At 45.1% G+C, this 16860-nt stretch overlaps 1 protein-coding gene across 2 annotated transcripts in view; it reads left to right on the top strand.

Annotated features, from left to right (window-relative positions):
- Nucleotides 1-16860, top strand: part of LOC147451796 (UDP-N-acetylmuramoyl-L-alanyl-D-glutamate-2, 6-diaminopimelate ligase) — a 58223-nt gene that overhangs the window by 1246 nt on the left and 40117 nt on the right. The gene's annotated exons all lie outside the window — the stretch shown is intronic.

The following is a 16860-nucleotide window of genomic DNA, read 5'->3' as shown; positions in this document are numbered from 1 at the left end:
AAGTTTGTTGGCACATTCTTTGATGTCATGATAGTCTATTCGAAGAATGAAGAGGAGCATAGGCATCGTTTGACCATTGCATTCGAAGAGTTACGCAGTAACAAGTTTCTCATCAACGGCAAGAAAAGCGAATTCTTCCAGGAAGAAATCCACTTTCTAGTGCACATAGTGTCAAAGGATGATGCCCAAATGGATCCTGCCAAGGTTGAAGCAATCAAGGCATGGCCAGCTTTGAAGAATGTGCATGACGTTCGTAGCTTCTTGGGATTATGTTTCTGTTACAGAAAGTTCATCCGAAATTTTACCGAGATTGCTTCACCCCTACATGCTTTACAAAAGAAAGAGGTCACTTTCAAATGGACACAAAAAGAGATTTCAACTTTTAATCTCTTGATGGAAAAGATGACTTCTTATCCAATAATCATTTTGCCAGATCTGAAGAAGTCATTTGTGGTCCAGTTTGATAACTTGGCAATAGTATTGGGGCAGTATTAATGCAAGATGGTCGCGTAGTAGCCTATGAAAGCAGAATTTTGCAAGGCCAGAAAAGACTATGCAAGTCTATGTGAAAGAGCTACTGGTTGTGATTCATGCGCTTTTAAGTTGGATACACTACCTACTAAGTGCTGATTTTGTTGTCCAAACATATCATTAGACCTTGCGATACTTCTTGATACAATCAAAGCTATCTGAAAAGCATGTGCGATGGGCCAACATTTTATCTATGTTCCACTTTCAGATTGTGCATGTGGAAGGCAAAAAGAATGTTGTGACTGATGCATTGTCAAGAAAGCTGCGAATTTCAACTGTGTCAATCCCTTATCATCATGAGCTTGATGATATGAAGAAACAATATGCTACTGATGAAGATTTTGCAAGGATCTTTGAACAATCGTTAGATGGACAACGCCATGAGCACTATCTCTTGAGGGATGGTTTTATGATGATGCACAACAAACTATGTTTTACGAGGCCATTGCGACATAAGGTTATGGTAGAGAGTCATATCCCACCGTATGCAGGGCATCGTGGTGTAGATGCGACAGTGAAAGTGGTCGAGACATTCTTTTATTGGTCTACTTTGAGGAGAGGTGTTGTCAAGGCCTTCGTGCGAGCATGCATGATTTACCAAAAGGTCAAGTCTGACAGGCAAAAGGCACTAGGGTTATTACAATCATTGCCTATTCTAGAAAAGTATCGCTATGGATTTTATCTTTGATCTTCTCAGAAGGCCGACAAGGAATGATGGTATATGACCATTATTTGCAAGGTCATCAAACAGGCTCATTTTATTCTTATCAAGAAGAAGATAAAATTTGATCAAATGGCATGATTGTTCATGTATAATGTGTTTAAGTACCATGATATTCCACAATCAATCATCAATGGTCGTGATCCTTGCATGACAAGTCTGTTTTGGAGAGGCTTGTTTGAAAACATGGGCACTATGCTTCAATTTTTCATCTTCATTTAATCCCCAAACTGATGGACAAGTGGAAGAGGTTAATTCTACTGTCTTAGACTTGCTCAAATGCTATGTGTTAGACAATAAGGGCAAGTGGGAAGAGTATTCACCTTTCCTTTAAGGGTGAATCTGGGCTTATCCTGAATTCATCTAGGTATATTTACCTTTGCTCGAGTATGTATAGGACAATACTGTGTAATCGTCAACAGGCAAGGCACCCTTTGAAATTGTTGAGGGTGGCAAAAAGGCGTTAGACTTACACCACTCTGCTGCTTCATAGATTGAGGGCATGCATGTACGGCTAGTGTGACTCCGGGTTGGCCTCCCTTTGCATATGCATATAGGCTGCATGTCACGTGCACATCTAACCCTATGTGCATGTCGACAACCTATCCGACTATGGTTCATGTTAGCCTAGGAAGTGTTCTGGTACCCTTGTGAGCCTGTGCTCAGGCCGTGCATGTCCAGGCACTTAGAGTAGTTGTATACCCTTTGATTGCACAACCATTAGTACCCCGCATGTCCAATTTCCAGTCAGTGAACCCAATTTTGAGGCAGTACAATTTCTAGCCATTTTTATTATTTTATTAATGCCATTTTACCAGGGTCGTGGGGCTGTAGGAAGGGCTGCTCGACCCAACATGTGGCAGCTATAAAGGGAGCAGAGGGGGCCGACCATTTCCGGCAGAAGAGGCAGCAGAAGAAGTCCGAGACTTGTAGTGCTTTTCCTAAGCACACCGGCAGAGAGCCCAGCGTTTTCAGCCAACAAGAACCCCTGGCATTTTGGCATCTCCCATATCAGCCAGCGTTTTCAGTTCTTTAGCACCTGGCGTTTTGCCAGATCCAGCCAGTGTAGTGTTTTCAGTCTTCCGCCGTTGCCACCAAGTGATCAGGTTAGCGTTTTGAGTTTCAGCCCTTAGCCATTGCCGGTTCACTCTTCAGCCTCGTTGATCTCACCTCTCCACTATCAGATCCTCATCGTCTCATCAGTTCAGATAGCGTTTTCCAATTCAGCCCGCAGTTTTCAGCTTTCAGCATCAGCGTTTTCAGCACATAGCCATCAAGTCGTCGTCACTGCCGTACACTCCGACACGGTGTCAAGTTTCAGCAGCAGATCAGCATTTCAGATTTCAGCATATCAGCCCTAGCGTTTTCAGTTTTCAGCCCGTCCTTGTCGACGCCACCATTGTCGCCGACATCGTCGGCAAGTCCATTGCATCTAGACCATTGTACTAGATTTGTGCAATCTAAAGCACAGACCTCTCGCCATAGAGAGGGGGGCCCTTGGAGGGGGTTTGAGAACCCATATGGTGTCATATTCTTCTCTCTCTCTCTCTCAACACTTTCATTCATAGTAGCATTCACTTTGTTTGTTGTCATTGCACTTGCACTCTCTCATTAAGAATGGAAGGCTCTCCCTTCTGTAAGTAAAAGGAACCCTTGAGCAAAGTTCGGAGCACTCATCCTGAGCGCACCTTACACTGCATTGTCCGGCTGCCCGCTTCTGGGCAGGCCGCCCACCTTTGTCCGGGCTCCTCATATATACTTCATGTATTTCTTGTTGGGTCGTGGGGGATTTTTCCAGGCTTTGCCCTACCTTCCCTTGGGCACCTATTTATAGGGCTAGGGGATACCCACTTCCACACTATTTGGTCATTTTGTAGTGGGTCTTCTGCCCATGGTAATCATGGGGGTTGATCGCCCCCTCTTCCACACATAGCGTTTTGTGTTGTCTACTCTCTCTCTCTCTCTCTCTCTCTCTCTCTCTCTCTCTCTCTCTCTCTCTCTCTCTCACGCTTCCGCACGGGCACACATGGTATCAGTCACTAGTTGAGTCCAAGGCGCATCATCCGCATCAAGTACTCCTCCCAAGGGATCACAACAGCCAGCGTTTCTGCAAAACAGCCAATGATCTCTGCAAGAGGGCATACTGGACAACGTTTCTCGCGAAGGAATGCTATGCCACCTGCTTTTTGCAAGATCTCATCAGCTTTACTTGCGTTTTTGCTTCTGGCTGCCAGCGCTACTATTTTGGGGCAGTTTCGTCGCCGGAAATGCTCTCTTCTAGCTGCGTTTTCAGCATTCACCTGCGTTTTTTGGTGGAGCTGTCCAGCAAGAAACCACCAGCGTTTTCAGCAAGTGCAAGGCAGGGCACCACATGCACAGAAAGACCCTTGCGTTTTTGCTGGAGGGCACCAGATCTGCGTTTTAGGGCTGAATTGCCAGCGTTTTTGGCAAGGAGGTCAGCGTTTTTGCAAGAGGGGGGCACCGCTATCCAAACTCCAAGAGATCTTGCCTTCCACACCGGCTTGGCATCCGGTGCCTTGCTGGTCTTGTTCTTCTTCAGATCATCAGATTTCAGCCACACACCTGCTGTTTTCTCTGTTTTCAGCCCACTTTGGGTTGCTACATTGATTCCCTGCCCTCCCCACACCCTATGCACCGCTCCGGATCGTGTCGAGAGCGTACGAGCAGGCTGAAAATCTCTGGACAGCAGCGTTTTCATCACCTCACAGTTGTGTTTTTGGGTGGACAACAGTCCGACGCCTTGTGTTTTACATAGAGGATGAAGTTACCTCCTGCCAGGACACCATCTGGTGGTGGTCCGTGCGGTCTCTCAGTGACTACTGTAGTACATGGTATCTTCGACATTGGCTTGATCATCTACGGGCGTACGATCCTTGGGAGATCCAGTCATTCCAGCCATCATTCGGCGATTGCGCACTCTAGAGGGGGTGGTGACTTGTGGTTTGCTATGGACACACCTATGCACTCTTCAGAGGAGTTTACACAAGATATGGCCATGCTCATGGCATCTGGGATCACGACATTCCCAGAGAAGACACCACCATCTTTGCTGGACAGACACTCAGCACTTGACCTCGACACGTCATATCACTTGCTCACACAGGAGCATCTACATGGACTTAGGGAGAGGATCTTGGATCTCTTCTTGGACAGGTTCATTGCTTGGATCTGCAGACTGGAGTGGGACTTCAGTGCTTTGGACTTTCTTGGAGAGTTTACCCGCGAGATGCGGGAGATCAGGCATCATTACGCACCTACATCCGGAGTCACCCGAAGCTTGGCTTGGATGGTAGTGCAGTTGCTCTTCTACACTCCTGATCATTTGGATTGCTACCTTCAGAGTTACCTTCAGAGTTGCTTACACTCACCCTTCGTAACCTTACAACAGACTTATCCCCCGACGTGGGCAGTAGGTCACTCCTAGCTCATTCACATTGAGAGCCACACTGAGTTGTGGTTTGGTGGAGTTGTTGGCGCGGATTCTGTCCCACATCTTCGGCTTCATGCGGTTTGTTCAACATCCGATGCTGAGAGGGAATGTTAGACTTACACCACTTTGTTGCTTCACATAGGTCTAGGGCATACTTGTACGGCTAGTATGTGTCCGGGCTGGCCACCCATAGTCTAGGTTGTACCTGGTCCGGCCGCCCGAGTTTGGGCCGGCCGTCCACCTTGCCCGGACGCCCTCATCCTCATATATATATTTCTTTTCTTGTTGGGTCGTGGGGGATTTTATCTACCTCCTCTTGGGCACCTATTTATGGGGCCAGGGGGGTATCCACTTCCATATCATTCGGTCATTGTGTATTGGGTCATGGGGGGTTGATCGCCTCCTCTTCACCACATCTTGCGTTTGTGGTCTCTCTCTCTCTCACGCTTCCGCACACGCGCACACTCACAAAAGTTTTTTCCCATTTTGCAGACGAAGGATAAGATTTTTAAAGCAGATCGATATGTCGAAAATATGGATGAAATGTATAAGAAAATTAAGCTTGTCTTGGAGAAGACTCGGGCAAAGCAAAAAAGAGTTGCTGATCGGCACCGACGTGAACTCTTGTTTTCACATGGTGATTGGGTTCTATTGCGATTTGAAGAGGCAAGATTATAGAAGATGAAGGGCAAGGGAAGGTTATTTCCCAAGCTCAATATGCGTTATTATCGGCCTTTTCAAGTAATTGACAAGATCAACGATATTGCTTACAGGGTAAAGTTGCCAGAGAGTTGGAAGATTCATAATGCGTTTCGTGTGAGTCTTCTAACCTTTCGTGGGAGATGTGCCAGAAGATATGCCATATGAAGATCAATGTGAAGTTGAGGAACTTGATGAGATCTTGATACCTGAGCAGATTTTGGCACATAAAAGAAAGAAAAGTTAAGGGAAAAGTTGCAAGACGTTCTTTAGTGAAGTTCAAGAACTATCCACCTATGGATGCAAAGTGGATGGAAAAAAGTCAACTGGTAGAGTCACCAAATCTATTGCGGCATTAACTTGAAGCCTTTGGTTTACAACCCACGTATTCTCCAACTCAGATCACTTCAGTAGAGAAAAGGTCAAAGGTCCTGGCACATTCTTAATAGGGGGTTGATGTTGGAGCTAGCACTTCTCATGTACATACGGATTCAAGGCAATAGAATTGTACATTGCTTGACAAATGTTAAAAGGTACAATGCTCACTTCCATGATAGACAAAAATGACAAAAATATGATGGTTTCATTAAGTCATTTGTACATATGTTTGACAGTCTTTCTCGCGGATACATGCGATGATAAAAGAGTGCCGATTGCACTAAATTATCTATGGCATGTATAGGATGCATTGGAATCGAGGATGTTTGCAATTTCAAGAGGGGGCTATGTCAGGAGACTGTGACAAATACTAACGGCCGTTGGTGGAAAGTTTCACCTGTAGGAGTTGAGGCCAGGCAGCCACGAGATGGTTGGCCAATTGGCACTGTAATCTGACTAGTAAAGACGTGGCTAGGCTCATTTAAAAGTCTTTTAGGCGCCTCAACAGGACTTCATAAGTTGGTGGGTATTAGGAGAGCACCCTGCAGGCCAACACTCACATCCAGAAGCTCTCGTCCCAAGAGGGGGCGCCCAAAATTGAGGGCTGTATTGGAGCTCATTAATTGAGTACAATGTGTGTGTGAGTAGTGGCTGCAGGTGATCATAGCTTTAATGCAAAGCTTGTTGGGAAGTGTGGTTATGGAGGATGCAGGCGGTGAGGAGCCATGACGTGGAGGAGATGCAGCAGAACGAGAGAGAGAGAGAGAGAGAGAGAGAGAGAGAGAGAGAGAGAGAGAGAGAGAGAGAGAGAGAGAGAGAGAGAGAGAGAGAGAGAGAGAGGAGGGGGGGGGGGGGGGGAGAGCAATAAAAAACACTATTGTTGATTATAATTATTGTGTAGAAGCCTTACAATATAAAGGGTTTTTCTTGCCATGCAAAACTCAACCTTTAACAAACCTTTCCTTGCATGCTTTATGAGGGTATTCCCATAGGCTAAAAGGCTAAGACACCAGACAAAGGGATTGAATCCCCAACAACTCCCCCCTCAAGCCCAAACCACTGACAATGGACTCGAGACAGACCATGGCAGAGTCCAATCACCTGAAACCATGAGTAGAAGTCCCCCCCTTGACTATAGCATAGGTGTGTGTGTGTGTACTTCCCTCAAACAACCATCAGAGTGAGACATACTAGAACCCGACCAAACAACAAAGGGTGGTCTTACCACTTATTTATGTGGCAGTGTCTAGAGCCCGTACAATTTTGATATGATGACAACTGACAAACATGACAATAACTGACTACAGATAATGTAAAAGAGGCTTTACAGATAATTTTGTGGACAAAAGACAAAAAACTTCTACGACACTTGATTGATAAAAGCAATTTGCACAGTCCAGTACCACATTCTCGAAGCAAAATCGTTGAAAAATCACTATGTGATCAATATCCATCGAGCTAATCGTGATTATGTGAAGGTCGTAAAACTCCGTGATTAAGTACTTCTTCATGTTTTGAATCACTTGCCTCATTGTTGGGTGCATACATATGCAAGAGAAGAATAAGAAACCTTTGTGAACTCTGTGGTGATGTACCGAGTCTTTGGCAAACAATAGTAGCATCAAGATACCTAAGGATTGCACAAATCCAAAAACTTCGTAGCTTCCCAATGCGGTAGTATCTTGGTGGATATACATCGAGAACTCGCCCAAAAACTCTATGCAGTATATGAGGAACAAAAGGGTTTTGGTAGACTTTTAAGATGCTGCAAATACTATGCTCTTATTGAGCCTTGCTTTTCTCCTTACAATGCGTTTACACGCTACGAGAAGGTCTTGAGAAAACTGCCAACCACCAGCAGCGTTTTGAAAGGTATGCTTCACAACTGCCCTTTGCAGACGATTAGAAGCTCTACCTACCTGCGCTCCCCTCTGCACCAGCTGCGTTTCGATATGCTGCCTTCAACCTGCGCCAAGAAGCTACACAGCATTTTGAGAGGGGGCCTGTATGCCTGCGAGTGCCAACTGTGGCCTTTAGACAAGCTCCTCAACCTCTTGCAGGGAAACCCAACTGCATTTTAGAACGCCACCTCTGAGAGTATGGCCGCCTGCAGTGCCTATGCTTCTGCCCACAGCGCCTTTTGAGAGGCAACACACATCTCGCTCTGATACCATGTGTTGGGAACTATGGCTATGGAGGATGCTGGCGGTGGGAAGCCATGGCGTGGAGGAGATGCAACAGAATGTGAGAGAGAGAGAGAGAGAGAGAGAGAGAGAGAGAGAGAGAGAGAGAGACAACAGTAAAAAACGCTATTGTTGATTATAAATATTGTGTAGAAGCCTTACAATATAAAGGTTTTAATGGGTCGAGGTGAGCATAGCTTTAATGCACAGCTTGCCTTCTCCCTTGTCTCATGTAGCGTAATGATTTGCTCTCGTGCATCCCTTTCTCCCCCATGCACATATGGTAATGCCCCACTAGTTGGGCTTCTCAGATCACCATGTACAGTTCTGTGGGTTTTATGCGCATTTGCCAAGGCAAGAGCCTTCCGTACAAGAACCGAATTAGCTAATTGCTAATCCCCCACAGGTACGCACAGTTCCATCGCCACAAATTGAAAGAACGGAGATTTTTCTTGCGTGAAAACTTGCCCAATTCAAAGGGGAAGCATCCCATTGCCTGCCAGAGCTCTTGAGACACGCGTAGACGTGTTTGCTCCACCCTAAACGATCCAAAACAGAAAATCACAGCCTGCTGTGTTTATTTGCAGGTTTAGGGTTTTGCACCGAAACTACAAGATAACACCAAGGGAGCCTCGGGAAAGCCATAGGGCTTTGAGCGCGTGACAGTAACCAAAACAGGAAATTACAGCAAGGTAGAAAGGTACGTAAGATTCGGTTTGGTCTCAATTCGTAAGGTACGTACCTTTGTACTGATAAAATTTGAAGGTACGTTACAGTACGTAGCCTATTTTTTTAACATAAACTATACCAAAATTTTACATTTTCACATGGGTACAAACGTAGACAAGCACAAGAGGATTGATCGCGAAGAGTACCTTGGGAGAAGGTCTGGCACATGGTATTGCCTCTACTAAGCCTCTGCAACTCTTTTCTCTTTGCAATAGAGAGCTCTCTGCTTTTCTCTAGTCCTCTGTAAAAACTTACAGAGTCTGACAAGACCACAAAATGCTGGCGCCTCTAAATAACCCTCGCTAAGCTATTCCGACCACGTGCACGACAAAAGGCCCCATTTTAAAAAAAACCTCCGTACCGTACCTTTCTGTACGTACGGATATGTGCCGTACCGTATCTACGTACGGATGCAACCTTGAATTACAGCATGCTGAAATTGACCTGCAGCTCACCAGAAAGCTTCCAAAGTGCAAGAGAAACCGTCCTAGACGTGGATTTTTGACCTACAGGGGTTTCAGCGTTGTTATGTTGCCGAAATTGGTTCGGACAGCTTGGTGAGAGTTCGGTGAAAGGTTCAGGTCATTTATTTGCAACTGAATATAGAAATATTGAAAGGGGCGTCAGTCTTTGGGGCCTACAAAGTGTCATTGTCTCATAGTTACAGGGAATGGCCATTTTCAGGTCCCCGTTCCCCATTCCCATCCTAATTTCCCGTTCTAGGTAACTATGCATTGTCTACTTGGGAGCACTCTAGCTACCAAGTCGTAAATTGTTTTGAAGTGGTGAATTTCAGTTACAGGTTTATTTGTGAAGTTACTTTGTGTCGTAAAGTAAAGGGAAGTTAGATGATAATTTGGGTAAAAGCTAAAGTTTACTGCCCTCTAGTAAGGCTATAGGCCGTTTTCAGCAAGTGTCTGCTAGGTGTGGGCACTGGGGAGTGTTCCCATTCAAGTTTATATTACCCGGCCTAGGTAGTTTACCTGCATGTGAAGCACCTCTTAAATGTTAACTTACTAACAAGTAACATTTTAGCCAGCAATCACCAAATCGTGGGGTTTTGCCTGATCGGTTTTCAGCCATTATCTCCCCGTATCGTCACAAAACCAGCCATTCAGCACCAGCATTACCATACAAAAATGCTTCCAATGCTTGAGAGAATGAATTATTGAGAGAAGTTCCTTATCATACACAGAATAATTCTTTTCAGCACTGTTCAACTTCCTATTGAGAAATGCAATTGGGCGGCCATGCTGTTGTAGCACAACTCCTATGGCAACGTTGCTCGCATCGATCAGAGGCAAGGATGAGAGACGGAGCTTCAGGCCGCCACGTGCCGAGCGTCGAACGTCTCAATGGTTGCCTCGGGCAAAACAACGGGCTGTTGGCGAGTTTTCACCCCTTTCAAAACATGAGTCATGGGTGCGGCAATGCGTTCAAAATCCTTGATATGCGAACTATAAGCCTGACAAAGACCTAAACAAGAACGCACATCATATGCAGTTTTGGGCAAATCCCAATTACAAACCTGTTCCACCTTTGCGGGGTCCAACCTGACTTCAGTGAGAAAACATTTTGACTTCTTAGCTGCAATGTACAGCTGACACTCATCTAAACGGGCTAAAACCCTTTCCACATCCCGTTCATGCTGTTCCCATGAGGCAAAAAAAATGAGAGTGTTATCTAGGAAAAAAAAAAAAAAACACACCAATTATGTCTCCAAAACGACCTACCATAGATGGTTGAACGTACCCACGATAGTTGTCATAACACTTAAAGAGAGACTCATCAATGTGTTCATCAGAGGCATGTGTGCTTTTTGGGTTCATCAAAGTGCTGAGAGAAGATGTGGAGTCTGTGGATGCTTTTGGTGGTGCTTTCTTAGGACAATCTTTCTTAACGTGACCCTTGGTGTGACATTGATAGCATCTTCCTTCTTTGCCATGAGCGGCTCTTTCTTCTAGAGTTAACCATCCTTCTACAATTCCTTGAGCAGACTTTTCATTAGGTGTCAACTTAGGTTTATCTTGAGATTTGTTCTTTCCCTTAGATTCGTTGTGAGAGTTCTGTGCTCTAGGAGTGGGAGAAGATCGAGAAGAAGAGTTACCATTATGCTTACCATTGGTCTTACCGTTCTTACCATTCGATGGGTTCTGAGGGTTTTGAAAGGTACTTTGAGATGACTTGGTGAAACTGGCCCGTGGGGCGGTAGGCGTTGGCTTTCACCCGAAATTCTTTACTTAGACACACACACACAGAGCACTTTGCAAAAAGAACTTGTGACGGGAATTAACACTTGAATACACACACGTCTCAGAAGATAGCATGCCCCGAGCAGACGCCGACAACTGGTAGGCCCCAAAATTGGCGCCCCTTTCGGTATTTCTTTATTCTTTAACAGAGGGAATGAAACTTGTGATCTCGTATGAGCTGCCCCGCATAATCCAGGCTGAGAAACACCTGTTCTGGCCCGATTTCGGCAGCATAAATGTACTAGGACGCTTCACAGTCAGTGTCCCCACGCAATAGATGACTTTCCCGACGCATACGGACACTTTGCAAAACCTGGCGAGAATCTGCAGCATGCTGAATTCTCTGTTTTCTGCCCCGAAAATGCGCCAGATCACCTCTACAGCGGTCCCCTCACGTCCCTGAACCTCTTGGGGGTATTAGGGACCGTTTAGGGCCGCAACCCTAAACCTGCAAAAATACACAGCACGCTGTAATTCCCTATTTTGGGCTCCGTTTCGCGTGCCGGTCGCATCTGTAGCAAGTCCTCGAGCTCTCGCACTTGTAGGGCTACTTGCCCTTTGAATCGGACGAGATTTCCCACGTGAAACCTGCCCGAATTCTCCTGTTCCTGCGGGGGATTAGCCACTAGCTAACCCAGTACCTGTGCAAGAGGCTCTTGCCTCGGCAATCGCGCATGAACCCACACAACTGTACATGAGTCAAATGAAAAGCCCTCTTATGGGGCATCACATAACTGCACGTAAGGGAGAGAGAGAGCAGTGTGTAGTGTGCAGGGCATCACTCCTGGCACCACATTGTACATAGAGGGAAAGGAAGCACTCCATAGCTCTTAACCTATGGCAGGAAAACTCAAAATGAGCCTCCCCCGTTTCGGGTTTGCCGCCTAAAAATCTCCCGACTGGTTGCTCGTTTGACTTCGCGGCAGAGTTGTAAAATGTTCCCCTAGTCATACCGGAGGTAATGACGCGAACACATTTCACGGCCCAAAATAGCAGTTCCCAAAATTTTAGGAAATGATTCCGTCGGGCTCCCAATGGTCTTCTGACCATCTATCCTCATTGGGACCGCATCCAAAAATGCAATGTGGCCCAAGTGTCGGATATTTTCTAATGATAGTCCCACCTTGACTTTATGCCTTTATTGAGTTCACTTCCTAGTATCGACCAACTTGCTAAGTGCGACGGGGGGACCTATATGATGTTGCTGTGAGCCTAGACATCCTCTTACTATACGAATTCCAGTGCCGACCACTTCCCGTCTGCGGGTGAAACTCCCGTTCCACTGGCCATACAATGTCCGACCGTTTGCTACTTCAAAAAGAGGGTCTCAAAAATAAAACAAAATCCATTGGAAAGAAACCAACAACTAAAGTTAGCAGTTGCCACGTCCTCGTGACATAGTTAACAGCTGCCACGTCCCCGTGACATACCCCCCTCTTGAAATCTCAAATGTCATCGATTGCATACCATAAATACACGCCACTGATGATCTTGTGCTATTAACACTCTTTTATCATCTCATGTATCCGCAAGAAAGGTCGTAACACTTAGATACAAATAACTTAATGAGACCTTCATACTTTTTTCATTTCCATCTATTACACTGAATCATATGTACATTTGATGTACTAGCTCCATCGTTACCCCTCCTTTGCACACGTTGGGTTGGGGCATAAGTAGGTTGTAACCCAAAGGCTTCAAGGTAAAGCTGCAATACATTTGGTGACTTTGACAGTTCATGCTCTTCCATCCACTTTGCATCCATAGGCGGATAGTTCTTGAACTTCACCAAGTAGCGTCTTGCAACTTGTCCTTTAACTTTTCTGTCCTTATGTGCCAAAACTTGCTCAGGTACGAGGATCTCATCAAGTTCCTCAACTTCTGGCTGATCCTCATCTGGCATATCTTGTGGCACATCACGCATGAAGGGTCTTAGAAGACTCACGTGAAACGCATTATGAATCTTCCATGCATCAGGCAATTTCAGCCTGTAATCCACATCGCTGATCTTGTCAAGCACTTGAAAAGGCCCATAGTAACACATACTGAGCTTAGGAAACAGCCGTTCCTTGCCCTTCATTTTCTTTAACCTTGCCTTTTCGAACCTTAACAGAACCCAATCACCAAGTGATAACAACAATTCACGACAATGACGATCAACAACCTTTTTCTGTTTTGCCCGAGTCTTCTTTAATTTTCTTGTACATTTCATCCATGTTCTCAACATATCGATCTGCCTCAAAGATCTTGTCCTTTGTATGCAAAATGGGAGGAACTTTTTTGCCGCCTTCAACAATCTCAAAAGGTGCTTTGCCAATAGAAGAATGCACCGTATTATTGTACGCATATTCAAGCATAGGCAAATACTGTTGCCACTTGCCCTTATTTCTGACACATAGCATTTTAGCAGATCTAAGACGGTAGAATTAGCCTCTTCTGACTGTCCATCAGTTTGTGGATGAAACGAAGACGAGAACTTGAGCGTAGTGCCCATGTTCTCAAACAATCCTCTCCAGAACAAACTGGTCATGCGAGGATCACGATCACTGATAATCGATTGTGGCATACCATGGTACTTAAACACATTGTACATGAACAAGGGTGCCATCTGATCAGATTTTATCTTCTTCCTGATAGGGATAAAATGGGCCTGCTTGCTGAACCTGCTGATAATGGTCCATATACCATCATTCCCTGTTGGCGTTCTTGAAAGATCAAAGATAAAGTCCATAGCAATGCTTTCCCATGGCTTATCCGGAATTGGTAGTGGTTGTAACAACCCTGGTGCCGTTTGCCAATCAAACTTGACCTTTTGGCAAATTATGCATGCTCGCACAAAGGCATCCACATCTCTCCTCAAGGTAGGCCAATAGAAGAATGTCTCTACCGCTTTAACTGTCGCATCAATGCCACGATGCCCTGCATACGGTGGGACATGACTCTCTTCTATGACCTTTTGTCGCAGTGGCCTAGTGACACAAAGTCTGCCATGCATCATCATAAAACCATCTCTGAGGAGGTAGTGCTCGTGATGTTGCCCCTCTTGTAACTGGTCAAAGATCCTTGCAAAATCTTCATCAGTAGTATACTGTTCCTTCATGTCATCTAGCCCATGATGATAAGGAATTGACACATCTGAAATTTGTGGCTTTCTTGATAACGCATCAGCCACAACATTCTTCTTGCCTTCCACATGCATAATCTGGAAGTGGAACATGGAAAGAATGTTTGCCCATCGCATATGCTTTTCGGATAACTTTGACTGTGTCAAGAAGTATCGCAAGGTCTGATGATCTGTTTGGACAACAAAATCAGCACCTAAGAGGTAGTGCTTCTAGCTAGAAAGCGCATGAATCATGGCCAAGAGCTCTTTTTCATAGACTTGCATAGTCCTCTCTGGCCCTTGCAAAATTCAGCTTTCATAAGCTACTACCCGTCCGTCTTGCATTAGCACTGCTCCGATGCTACTGCCACACGCGTCACACTGGACCACAAATGACTTCTTGAGATCTGGCAAAAAACAATTACTGGATCTGAAGTCAACTTTTCCTGAAATCTCTTTTTGGGTCGATCTGAAAGTGACCTCTTTCTTTTGCAATGTGTGAAGAGGCGATGCTATCTCTGCAAAATTTCTGATAAACCTTCTATAGTAGGAACACAATCCCAAGAAGCTTCTGACATCGTGCACAGTCTTCAAGTCTGGCCATGTCTCGATAGCTTCGACCTTTGCGGGATCCATTCTAACACCATCCTTTGAGACTTTGTGGCCAAGAAAGTGGATCTCTTCAAGGAAGAATTCACTTTTCTTAGGATTGACAAGTAACCTGTGACTGTGCAGCTCTTCGAACACAATGGTCAAGTGACGCCTATGCTCCTCTTCATTCTTCGAATACACTATCATGTCATCGAAGAATGTTCCAACAAACTGCTGATGTGAGTGGAAAATCCGGTCCATCATTCTGTTGAATGTGGCAAGAGCATTTGTTAGCCCAAACGGCATCACTAGAAACTCATAAAGACCAAATGCCGTTCTAAACGCAGTCTTGTGCACATCCTCTGGCCTTATATGAATCTGATGGTACCCACTCTTAAGGTCTATGCTACTGAAAATTGAAGCACCCTCTTAACGATCGAGAATATCATCAATTCGAGGAATAGGAAACCTATTCTTGATGGTATTCTTATTCAACGCACGGTAATCAATACACATGCGCCATTATCCATCCTTCTTCTGCACTAGGAGCACTGGGAAGCAAAAGGGTGAAGAACTAGGCTGAATCAGCCCCTTCTCTAATAACTCCTCAACCTGGCCCATAATCTCTTTCTGTATGTGTGCTCATGTGTGTGTGCGTGTGGTGTGTGTTGTGTTGGGGAGCATATGTTACTACCTAGTTCTACACCCACTATTGGGCATTGACGACGTTAGTGGGGATGTCGTGGTATTTAGTCAATACTATGCATGATGGAGCTGATGGTTATATTGTCTTGTGGGTGACTACCATGGGTCTATACCTTGCACTTTCCTTCAAGGGTGAATCTGGGCTTATCCTGGATTCATCTAGGTATACATAATCTCTTTCTGCTGCGCCACACTAACCCTGTAGGGAGGTCTATTTGGTGGGCTGCACCCTTGCACCAAATCTATCCGATGGACCTCAGGTCTCTCTGGCGGCAATTGCGACGGTAATGAATCAGAAAAACAGTCACTAAACTTTTGCAAAAATGCTGACCTTTCATTATCTAACACAGATAAATTTAACTGATCACTATATGAGACATCACGTGCAAAAATCAAGTACATAGAAAGATGATTCTTTGTTACAGAAGTGATAGCAGAAGCAGATACAGTAGGGACTGACTCTCCTTTAAGCTTTCCATCCAAGATGTGAGTTTTGCCCCTATGCTATACAGTGATCTTTTTGTTGTAGGCATCCAAGACTCCATGCACTCAGAAGATCCACGGGATTCCCAACAAGGCGTCACATATTTCCAACGGCATGATGTAGAACTCTTCTGTGTCCACATACGACTGAATATGCAGACGCAGCTTTCCAATGATGGGAGTAACACACTCCAAGTGGCCAGGACATGCCAACCCTGCCTCTGCTGTGTACCCCATCTCTTCAACTCTAATGCCCAGCTTCATAGCTAACTTTGGTGCGATAAAGTTGGCTTTGGCACCTGGATCAAAGAAGACGAGTGCCGTCTGATCCCTAACTTTACCCCATGCCCTGTATAACTCTCTGGCATCTATACTGGGCCTGTCACCCACCATGTCTGGCACCTGTTGCTAAATTGGCTTTATCTTACAAAAAAATAATTTTAAATGAATTATTGGATTTATAAGTGAGAGGGTTTTCTCGCTTGGAACACCAAGGAAAAAATAATTCTAAATGAATTATTGGAATTTTAAGTGAGAGGGTTTTTCTCACTGGAGACATCCGAGTACAGAGTATTCCTAGTGCGTCATTTAAAGTAATGACGGGAACACTGAGAACGGGAATATCTGTAAGGCCACTAGGAACGGGTACTTTTGATGCGTCACATCGGATGGGTGACAGGGAGCATCGGAAAGAAGTATCCGACCGTCCGGGAAGAGACATCTCTGATGCGTCATAGGATGGGTGACATAGAGCATCGTGAAAAAGATTGTACCGTAAGTTCGGTAGGAAAGGACTAGGTGATGGGTATTCTTGATGCGTCACAAGGTGGGTGACTGGTGCATCGGAAAGGGAATATCCATAGTCGGGAGGAAATTCCGAACTGTGTTAGAATTGTGCACAAGGAAAAGCAAGCACTTGAATGAAGATGGGTTCAGAGGAAACTTTGAGGAAAAACAGATGCTTTCTGAGAAAGCGGGATTGCTTTTCGGGAAAGCATCTGCTTTCCCGCGAGGAAGTCTATGTCTGCATTGCA

Source organism: Adiantum capillus-veneris, chromosome 8 (genome assembly GCF_014529385.1).
Source record: "Adiantum capillus-veneris isolate H3 chromosome 8, ASM1452938v2, whole genome shotgun sequence".
Lineage (NCBI taxonomy): Eukaryota > Viridiplantae > Streptophyta > Polypodiopsida > Polypodiales > Pteridaceae > Adiantum > Adiantum capillus-veneris.
Note: the sequence above shows the minus strand (reverse complement) of the source record. Positions and strands in the feature narration are given on the sequence as shown.